Below are 11,448 nucleotides of genomic sequence, written 5' to 3' on the forward strand. Positions count from 1 at the left end.
AACAAATGTCTCCAAAATTGTAAGCAAATGTCTCCAAAAAGTCCATTCATAGACTTTAAATGAAATGCCTGTGAGTTTGGGGGTTTTGTCTATTTTGTTGATCACTGAAATCTGAGTGTGGCCCAGTGTCTGGCAGACACAGAGGCACTCTGTCCATATCTCTTGAATGGAGCTGATTGAAATGTTCTCCCAAAAAAGGAGAGACTTCATTTGGCCTCCAAGTTTCACTAGGATGCTGTCTTAGTCTGTCCCAGCTGCCATAATGGAATACCATAGACTGGGTGGTTTATAGACAACAGAAACATTTCTCACAGTTCGGGAGGCTAGAAGTACAAGATCAAGGCACCAATCAGCAGATTCTGTGTCTGGTGAGAATCCTCTTCTTGGTTCATAAACGGCAGTCTTTTGGCTGTGTCCTTAGATGATAGAAGGGTCAAGGGAATTCTCTGGGGTCACTTTCGTTAGGGCACTAATCCCATTTAGGCGGCCTACACTCGCGTCACCTAATCACCCTTGAAAGATTAGGTTTAACCGGTGATTGCAGGAGGACACAAACATTTAGTCCATAGCAGCTGGGAATCTGAAGAAGAAGAAATCAGGAGGTAAGGATCGGAACTGGTGTGAGAGCAGGTAAGAGGCAGACTGAAGGCCCTTTGTGGTCTCAGTACCCACCTGCTGTGCTTGGTAAAGAAGAGCTTTCTCCAGTAAGGAACGTGTGCTTCTCAGGTCTCAAGCAGGACAATCTCTGATTACCTAGAGATCCTGGCTCAGTCAAGGTATCTTCACTGAGAGCAGAGCACTTTCACAAAGTTCTTCCATCTAGAATTTCGACTTCAGCTACTGGGGGTAGGGGGGTTGCCTTTAGGGTCCCATTTCTTGGCCTGCGTGATGCAATTAAAAACCATTCCTGCAGAGGCCATTTTATTCCAGATTTCCCCTCCTTCCACTTAAAGATGAAGCAAAATAATGAAAGGCTGCATCTGGATTGTTAGGTTTGAGCCCTTTCCAGAATGTTTTCTGTCCTCTGCCTTCAAACGGCTATTCATCTGCTTCTGTATCAGAAGTTTCAGAATACACTGGACGCTATAAACTCATATGTCCTAAAGACCAGTCGCAGTCCATATTTTTAGTTCAAACTGGAGATCGCATTTTTCTGAAAGTAGAGTTGTCATGAAGTATGTAAGTAATAAAAGAAAAATGAGACAATTGACTCGAAGTCCACACTATTAAATTCTCTTTGAAATTAAATTCTCTTTCATTTACCCACCTAAGACATCAAAATATAGAGCAATTTGTCAAACTGTAAATCTTGCACTGAAGAATGTATGAGTTACAGAATAATCAAAATCATCATGTATCCTCTTGTTATTCATTCAATACATGATATTAGATTATAAATTACGTTATCAACACTATACTGTTCCATAAAGAATTACTAGAAGAGAAACCTGTCTCAATTGTACCAATTATTTTCTTTCAATTTTTCATTAGTTTGTTACATAAAGTTTCTACTTTATGAATTATCCTGAATGAGAACATTCCTGGACACTAAGATCTAAGGGAGACATTAGAGCAGGTGGTTAAGAGCACTGGGTTGGAATCCTAGCTCCATCACTTACTAGTTACTTAACTAGTTGAGCAAGCTATTTAACCTTTCTGTTAAGTTATTCTGTTTAGTAACCAATATTCTATTTCTTACTAGTAAAATGGTATTTAAAATAGTAATTATTTTACAATAACCATGATAATTACTATATGTAAAATCCTTGGAGCAGTGCCTAACACATATAACCACTCAATTAATATTAGTTTTTATAAGTAGTTAATCAGCTTGTTTTAAACCTGTTTGAAACAGCATAATCTTCATATAACAAAGCAGTGAAATTCAAAACATTTCATAATCTGGTAGCAGATGAACAAGAATTTGAAAGGAAAGCAAACCGCATCTGTTCTCTAACTAAAGGAGAGAAGGCCTTTTTAACAGCCAAGATATTTCTAGCACTTTGCTCTTTTTGTCATTAAAATTTAACAACTAGATACAATTCCTTTTTAATTCTACCGTTGGTAATATTTTTGCAGAAATTAGCTTGGCCACTGGAGGGCTCTCATGGTCTCTCATTAATGCTATATAAAAGTGATACAATAAAAACAACACAAAGAATGAACGCTACAAAATACTAATAAAACATGATATAGGGACACCTGGGTGGCTTCATTGTTTGAGCATCTGCCTTTGGCCCAGGTCATGATGATCCCAGAGTCCTGAGATTGAGTCCCACATGGGGCTCCTTGCTCAGCGGGGAGCCTGCTTCTCCTTCTGCCTGCTGCTTCCCCTGCTCATGCTCTGTCTCATTCTTTATTTCTGACAAATAAATAAATAAAATCTTTAGAAAAAAATTTTTTAAATATGATACATCCTTTCACAAAAGTAATTCAGCAATATATAGCCAAAGGCTTTAAATACGTATATTCTTTGTTCCAGCTTCTAAAGGTCTACTAAGAAAATCGTTAAGAGTGTATTCAATTCGGTTTTTTTTAAAGATTTTATTTATTCATTTGAGAGAGAGAGAGAGAGAACATGAGCAGGCAGGGAGGATGAGAGGGCAGACGGAGAGGGACAGACAAGCACAATCCTAACAGAGCAGGGAGCCTCTTTAGGGACTGCATCCTGGAGACACTGGGATCATAACTGAGCCTAAGGCAGAGGCTTAACCTACTGAGCCATGCAGGCACCCCCAGTTTTTCAATTTACATTTCAATTAAGTGTTCAGTTCAGAAGCAAATATGTTGGGGTGCCTGGCTGATGCGGTCAGTAGCATGTGACTCTTGATTTGGGGGTCATGAGTGCATGTCCTATATTGAATGTAGAGCTTACCTTTTTTTAAAAAAAGTAAACATATTATAAAATATGAATTTCAAAATGCAAATCATTAAATTGCATTTAGAAATATCTAGACATCCAATCAAGAAATGGGCAGAAGACATGAACAGACATTTCTGCAAAGAAGACATCCAGATGGCGAACAGACACATGAAAAAGTGCTCCATATCACTCGGCATCAGGGAAATACAAATCAAAACCACAATGAGATATCACCTCACACCAGTCAGAATGGCTAAAATCAACAAGTCAGGAAATGACAGATGCTGGCGAGGATGCGGAGAAAGGGGAACCCTCCTACACTGTTGGTGGGAATGCAAGCTGGTGCAGCCACTCTGGAAAACAGCATGGAGGTTCCTCAAAATGTTGAAAATAGAACTGCCCTATGACCCAGCAATTGCACTATTGGGTATTTACCCTAAAGATACAAATGTAGTGATCCAAAGGGACACATGCACCCAAATGTTTATAGCAGCAATGTCCACAATAGCCAAACTATGGAAAGAACCTAGATGTCCATCAACAGATGAATGGATTAAGAAGATGTGGTATATATACACAATGGAATACTATGCAGCCATCAAAAGAAATGAAATCTTGCCATTTGCAACAACGTGGATGGAACTAGAGCGTATCATGCTTAGCGAAATAAGTCAAGCAGAGAAAGACAACTATCATATGATCTCCCTGATATGAGGAAGTGGTGATGCAACATGGAGGCTTAAATGGGTAGAAGAATAAATGAAACAAGATGGGATTGGGAGGGAGACAAACCATAAGTGACTCTTAATCTCACAAAACAAACTGAGGGTTGCCGGGGGGAGGGGGTTGGGGAGAAGGGGGTGGGATTATGGACATTGGGGAGGGTATGTGATTTGGTGAGTGCTGTGAAGTGTGTAAACCTGGTGATTCACAGACCTGGGGATAAAAATATATGTTTATAAAAAATAAAAAAATCAAAAAAAAAAAAAAAAAAAAAAAAAAAAGAAATATCTAGACAGTTGGAGATTGGTTTTTAAATACATACAGATATATTTGGAAAATCAATGCTGAAATAACAAGCAGTTCCTTCAGGTAGTAAGATTGAGGGTTCCTTCCCTTGCGCTTGTTCTTTAGGCATTTTCCAGTTTTCTGTAATACGCATGAGTTGATTTTAAAATAAGGAAATAAATTTAATTTTTTAATTTAAAGTGCTTTCAATATTTTTAAATATCCATTACCATAAGGATCTATAAACAGTACTCGTGTCCCTATATATTATGTGACCATCCTGATGATTATGTCACTACTTCACTGACAGTCCTTTTCACTTTTGGAACACATTCCAAACCCTTTAAGATGCAAGAGCACACACACCCTTTGTGAACAACCCTCTCAGCAACTTCTCCCTTCCTTTTTACAGCCCCCCACTCCAAGTAACAGCCATACCTGTTATAATGAACTTTCTAGCAGTTCCTCATAGAAGAATGCCACACTTTCTCATTCCCTGTGCTTTATACCTGCCCTTCACCCTATAGGAAAGGACCTTCTTCACGCAACTATTTTCCAGTCACCCAAACTAGTTAGCTCAAGAGCTTCCTATGACAGGAATTTATGTGCCTTTTCCTTTGAAGTTCTGAGGTGTTCCCATAGCACCTTTTGTATGGTTATATCAAAACATAAATTACTAGCATTATACTGTTAAGATTCAAATTAAACTGTGTGACTTGTTCTTTCATAAAGTATAACATTGTAATCCTTACTATCCGAAAGTAGATCCTTCCACCTAGAAGGTTTCCCAACACAGCCACAGCTCTTCCTCCCCAAATTCCCATCTCTCAAAGTTCTGTTCAGTTATCATTTGAAACAGGAACACTCCTTGCCTGTCATGTTAGGCTAAGTGCACTCTTCATGTTCTCCTAGCCCTCTGTATAGAACTTAGACATGCTGCTTTGAAATGATCCATTCAGATGTCTGGGAGTTCCTCCAAGGTAGAAGTTGTGCTTGACTCATGCTGATAGGTCCAGTATCTGTGTCAGGCCAGGGCAAACAGTAATCATTGCTATCTAAGCCAAACACCTCCCCTTAAAACTTTCCAAATCAAAGTTCTAGCTATAATGTATGCAACTCTGTGGTTTCAACCAAGATTATTTTGGTTATATGTATATTTTATTATAGATATATTATTATATTATTGGTTATATGTGTATTTTATATATATATATATATATTACCTATCCTGTGGTAAGCAACCTCTAAGATAACTCCCGGTGGTCCCTACCTCCCGGTATTCACTCTTGTGTAGTGCCCTCCTACACTGTTCCACAGTGGGTCTGTATGAACAATAGCATAGGACAGAAGTCATATATCACTGCAAGATCAGGTTATAAAGTGTCTATGGCTAAATAGGACAGTGGTAAGTCAAACAATGAACCTGGATGCTCTAAGCTCTCATTCTCCCACAGAAACATTTAAAAAAAAAAAAAGAAAAAAAAAAGCAACTGGCAGCATCAACTTTGTCAGTACTCTGGAAAATAGCAAAAGCTTTAAGCAACCAAGCAAGCACCCAATTAAAAAAAAAAAATCTTCTAAAATGATAAGAATGTTTGGGGATGTTTTGTTTGCCCTTTTTATCCCCTCTCTAGTGTAGAAGTAGTCTTGATCTTAAAGCACCAGCCCAGTTTCCAGATCCCTCCCTTGAACAAGAGGGAGCAGAGAAAACCTTATTTGAAAATCATCATGTACATCTGGGGCGCCTGGTGGCTCAATTGGTTAAATGTCTGCCTTCGACTCAGGTCATGATCCCAGGGTCCTGGGATCAAGTCCTGCATTGGGCTCCCTGCTCAGCAGTCTATTTCTCTCTCTCCCTCTGTCCCTCTGCCCACTTGTGCACTCTCTCTTTCTCAAAGAAATAAATAAAAATCTTTTAAAAATGAAAATCATTGTGTACATCTGTTCTGACTTGTCTGGGAATACTTGAACTACTGATGAAGTTTCTCATCTTCAATATGCCTGATTTGGAACTTAAGTGGAAAAAGCAGTGGGGATTGCTTATAAACAATGCAAAGGTGGACTACAAATTCACAGATGCCTGGCACAAGAGATAACAAGGTAGAAATGAACACAGACTAAGTACTGAAGGAGAAGCTAGGATGAGATTCTTTGGGAAATTAGAACATTCAAAAGCAGCTCTGTGTGTGAAAGCCACACACGTGCCAGGCAAGTTACATGCCCAGAAAAGATCCAAGAAGGCCTTAAACTTTCATTTTGGGCTGACTCCTAGGATGAGAGCAAGTATAGCTTAGTGTTGAAGGAGTGCTCCAACACAGAGTCAAACTGCAAAGACTGGGAGAAATGCTTGTACTTCTTTGTTTGCTTTTGTTTCTCTTTTTATATTTTTTGTGAGTTTTGTTGTTTTGTCTGTTTAGCTCCTGACATTCAAGGAAATCTTTCAAAACATTAGCTGAACATGAACTAAAGGAACAGCTACTTCAGTGACCACACAGAATAAGGAATAGTCTGCAAAATAGTGTGGAAAAGTCAACCAAGAAATTTATATTTGGCAAAACTGTCCTTCCAAAATAAGGGAGAAATTAAGACATTCCCAAATAAACAAAAACAGGAAATTCATTGATACTAGACCTATCCTACAAGAAATACTGGAAAGAATCCTTCCAATTGAAACAAAAGGACACTCAATGGCAACATGACACTTTAAGAAATAAAGATCTCCAATAAAGGTGAATTCTTGGACAAATATAAAAGTCGATATTATTGTAATTTTGGTTTGTGGTTACACCCTTAGTTCCACATGATTTAAAAAAACAACTGCATTAAAAATAATAAATCTATGTTATTAAGCACACAATATATAAAGATGTAATTTGTAACATCAATAATAATAAAGTGGGGGAATTTAGTGGCATAGGAACAGAAGTTTATATGCAATTGAAGATCAGTTGGAATCAATTCAAATTAGATTGTTGTAAGTTTAGGATGTTAAACATACACCTCATGGAAACCACAAAGAAAGTGTTTACCGAACATTTTCACAAACAAAAAGGAAAAGGGATTCCAAATATGTCATTACAAAAAACTCAACTAAAAACAAATTAAGGCAGTAATGGAGGTAATGAGGGACAAAAAAAGTAGCAAAATGATGATAGTAAGACCTTTCTTTATCAGTAATTACTTTGAATATAAATGGATTAAACTCTAATTAAAAAACTGAGATTGGCAGAATGGATTTTTTTTTTTTTTAAGATCCAAGTATATGCTGTGTACAACACACTTTAAAACTAAAAATACAAACAGGTTGAAAGTGAAAGGATGGGAAAAGATACAGAAATACCTCAGAGATATGTGGGCTCAATTCCAGATCACCCTGATGAAACAAATATCACAATAAACTGAGTCAAATGAATTTTTTGGTTTCCCAATGCATCTAAGACTTATGTTTACACTATACTATAGTCAATTAGGTGAGCAACTCCATTTTGTCTGGAAAAAACAATGTAAATACTTTAATTAAAAACACTTCAGAGTTACCTGGGTGGCTCAGTCAGTTAAGCATCTGTCTGTGGCTCAGGTCATGATCCCAGAGTCCTAGGATTGAGCCCCTCATTGAGCAACCAGCTCATCATGGAATCTACTTCTCCCTCTCCCTCTGCTCCTCCCCCTGCTAGCGCTCTCTCTCTCTCAAATAAATTTTTTTTTTTTAAAAACCACTTCATTGCTAAAAAATGCTAATCATAATCTGAGCTTTCAGTCAGTCATAATTACTGATCATGTCACTACAACAAATATAATAATAATGAAAAAGTTTGAAATATTGCAAGAATTACCAAAATGTCACTCAGAGATGTAAAGTGATCAAATGTTAGAAAAATGGCACCAGCAGACTTGCTTGATGTAGGGTTGCCACAAACCTCCAATTTCTAAAAATCGCAATATCTGTGAAATGCAATAAAGGTTCAATAAAACAAGATATGCCTGTAGTCTGTGAAAATAGTAATCAAAAGACAGCTGGGATAAATGTGCTAATATCAGATGAAACAGACCTTAAATCAAAAACTGTTACAAGAAACAGGGGATATTATATATTGATAAAAGGTGCAGTTCATCAAGATGATATAAGAATTGTAAACATATACGCACCAAACAACAGTGTCCAAAATATATGAACCAAACATTGACAGAATTGAAGGGAGAAACAGTTCTACAATAAGAGTTGGAGGCTTTAATACCCTGCTTTCAATCATGGATAGAACAACCAAACAGAAAATCAATAAGGAAATAGAGGAGTTAAACACCACAATGAACGAATTAGACCTTACAGATATATACAAAACATTCCACTCAATAACATCAGAGTACACATTCTTCTCATGTACATATGGAATTCCCCATGATAGAACATATGTTGAGCCACAAAATGAGTCTTAATAAATTTAAAAAGATGGAGCTCATGCAAATTTTCTTTTCTAATCACAATGGAATGAAACCACAAATCAATAACAGAAGGAAAATACACAAATTGGAAAATAAACAACTCAACCTTAAACAACCAAGGAGGAGTGCCTGGATGGCTTATTTGGTTAAGTGACCAACTTTTGATTTTGGCTCAGGTCTGATCTCAGGGTTGTGAGATCAAGCCCCATGATGGACTCTACACTGAGCATACGGTCTGCTTCAGATTCTGTCTTTCCCTCTCCCTCGCCTCCCCCTGCTCATGTTCTCTCTCTCTCTAAAAAAACAAACGTACAAACAAGGAGTCAAGAAGAAATCACAAGGGAAATTAGAAAATAGCTTGAAACAAATGGAAAAAAAGAAAAAAACACACAACACTACATACCAGAACCTATGGGATGCTAATTAAATTTCTATTCTAAGATAGAAATTTATAGCTGTAAAAACATCCATTAAACAGAAAGAAAGATCTAAAATCAATGACCAAACTATAAATCCTGAGGAACCAAAAAAAGAAGTGCAAACTAAATTCAAAGCTAATAGAAGGAAATAACAAAGATTAGAGTGGAAATAAATAGAGAAGAGAAAAATCAATAAAATCAAAGGTTGGTTCTTTGAAAAGATCAACAAATGAAAAACCTTTAGCTAGATTGACTAAGGAGAAAGACAACTCAAATTCCTAAAATCAGAAATGAAAATAGGAACATCTCTACTTATTTTACAAAAATATAAAGGATTTTAAAAGAACACTATGAACAATTACATCCCATCAAAATAGATAACTGGGGTGCTTGGGTGGCTCAGTCATTAAGCATCTGCCTTCAGCTCAAGTCATGATCCCATGGTCCTGGGATCAAGCCCCATGTGGGGCTCCCTGCTCAGCAGGAAGACTGCTTTTCCCTCTCCCTCTTCCTGCTGTTTCCCCACTGCTTGTGCACTCCTCTCTCTCTCTCTCTCTCTCTCTCTCTTTCTCTGTCAAATAAATAAATCTTAAAAATCCAAAAGGAAAAAATAGTTTTAAAAAAATAACCTAGATGAAAAGGACCGATTCCTAGAAACAAAATCTACCCAAAAAACAACTCATTTAGAAACAGTAAATTTGAATAAACTTATAACTAGTACGGAGATTAAATCACTAATCAAAAACCTCCCAACAAAGAAAAATCCAGGGCTTCACTGGTGAGTTCTACCAAACACTGAAAGAAGAGTTAACACCAGTCTTTCTCAAACTCTTCCAAAAATTTGAAGCCCAGAGAACATTTCCTAACTCATTCTATGAAACCAGGATTATCCTAATACCAGGACCAAAGACATTACAGAAAAAGAAAGAAAGAAAGAGAGAGAGAGAGAGAGAGAGAGAAAGGAAGGAAGGAGAAAGAAAGAAAGAAAGAAAGAAAGAAAGAAAGAAAGAAAGAAAGAAAGAGAAGGAGAAAGAAGGAAAGAAACTCCAACTAATATCATTTATGAGTATTGATGCAAAAACCAACAATCTTAGCAAACTTAAAAAAATACAAATGCATCAAATTAACATAGTGTACACCTTAAATTTACACATTGTATGTCAAGTATATGTCACTTACATAAATATATTCACCACAAGCAATGGGATTTATTCTTGGAATACAAAAGCTAGTTCAACATACAAAAACCAAGCACTATAATACATCACAGTAATGGGGGGGAGCACATGATCATCTCTAGCACTGCAGAAAAACCACTTGACAAAATCCAACACCTTGTCATTATAAAAACACTTAATATCTTAGATATAGAAGGAATTTCTTCAAGTAAGCCATATCTGAAAAACCCACAACTAAAAAAAAGGGGGGGGGGGAGAATCCACAGCTGATATCATACACAATGGTGAAAGACTGAAACCTTTCCCTCTCAAATCAGGAACTGAACAAGGATTCCTGCTTTCACTACGTCTATTCAGCATAGTATTGGAGGTTCTAGTTAGAGCAGTGAGGCAAGAAAAAGAAGTAAAGCCATCCAAATTAAAAAGGAAGAAGTAATTTTTAGATGATGTGATCTTATGTGCAGAAAACCCTAAAAATTCCACACAGTATAGAATTGTTAGGGTTAATAAATAAATTCAGACAAGTTCCAGGACACAAAACCCACAAAAATTAACTGCATTTTCTACACACTAGCAATGAACAATCTGAATGGAAATTAAGAAAAATCCCATTTATAATAATCAAAAGGAACCAAATATATAAGAATAAATCTGAGGGGAAATTCTTGTACATGGAAAACTACAAAATATTGTTGAATATATATATATTATATATATAAAAATGCATATATATATTAATGCATATATATATAGATATATATATATCTATATATATATAAATGCAAAGCTATTCTGTGGTCATGGACTGGAAGACCTAATATCATTAAGATGACAATACCATCCAAAGTGACCCAGACTCGGGAAATCCCCATAAAAATTCCAATGGTGTTTTTTGTAAAAATAGAAAAACCCATCCTAAAATTCATATAGAATATCAAGGGACCCCAAATAGTCAAAACAATCCTGAAAAAGAATAAATATGGGAGACTCACACTTCCTCATTTCAAAAATTGCTACAAAACTACAGTAATCAAAAAAGGGTGGTACAGGCATAAGGAGAGATACATAGACCAATAGAATAAAACAGTCCAGAAAGAAACGTTCTCATATAAGGGCAGTGATTTTGGACAAAGATGTCAAAACCATTCAACAGGAAGAACAGTTTTCAACAGATGATGCTGGATATTCATGCACAAAAAAAAAAAAAAAAGGAAGGAAGGACGAACGAACGAACTTAGAAATTGGACCTCTTGGGCGCCTGGGTGGCTCAGTTGGTTGGACGACTGCCTTCAGCTCAGGTCGTGATCCTGGAGTCCCGGGATAGAGTCCCACATAGGGTTCCCAGCTCCATGGGGAGTCTGCTTCTCCCTCTGACCTCCTCGCTCATGTTCTCTCTCACTGTCTCTCTCAAATAAATAAATAAAATCTTTAAAAAAAAAAAAAAAGAAAGAAAGAAAGAAAGAAAGAAATTGGACCTCTTACATCATGTACAAGAAAAAAAAAAAGAACTTAGAAATTGGACCTCTTACCTTAAATCATT

The sequence above is a fragment of the Mustela lutreola genome, chromosome 2 (genome assembly GCF_030435805.1).
Source record: "Mustela lutreola isolate mMusLut2 chromosome 2, mMusLut2.pri, whole genome shotgun sequence".
Lineage (NCBI taxonomy): Eukaryota > Metazoa > Chordata > Mammalia > Carnivora > Mustelidae > Mustela > Mustela lutreola.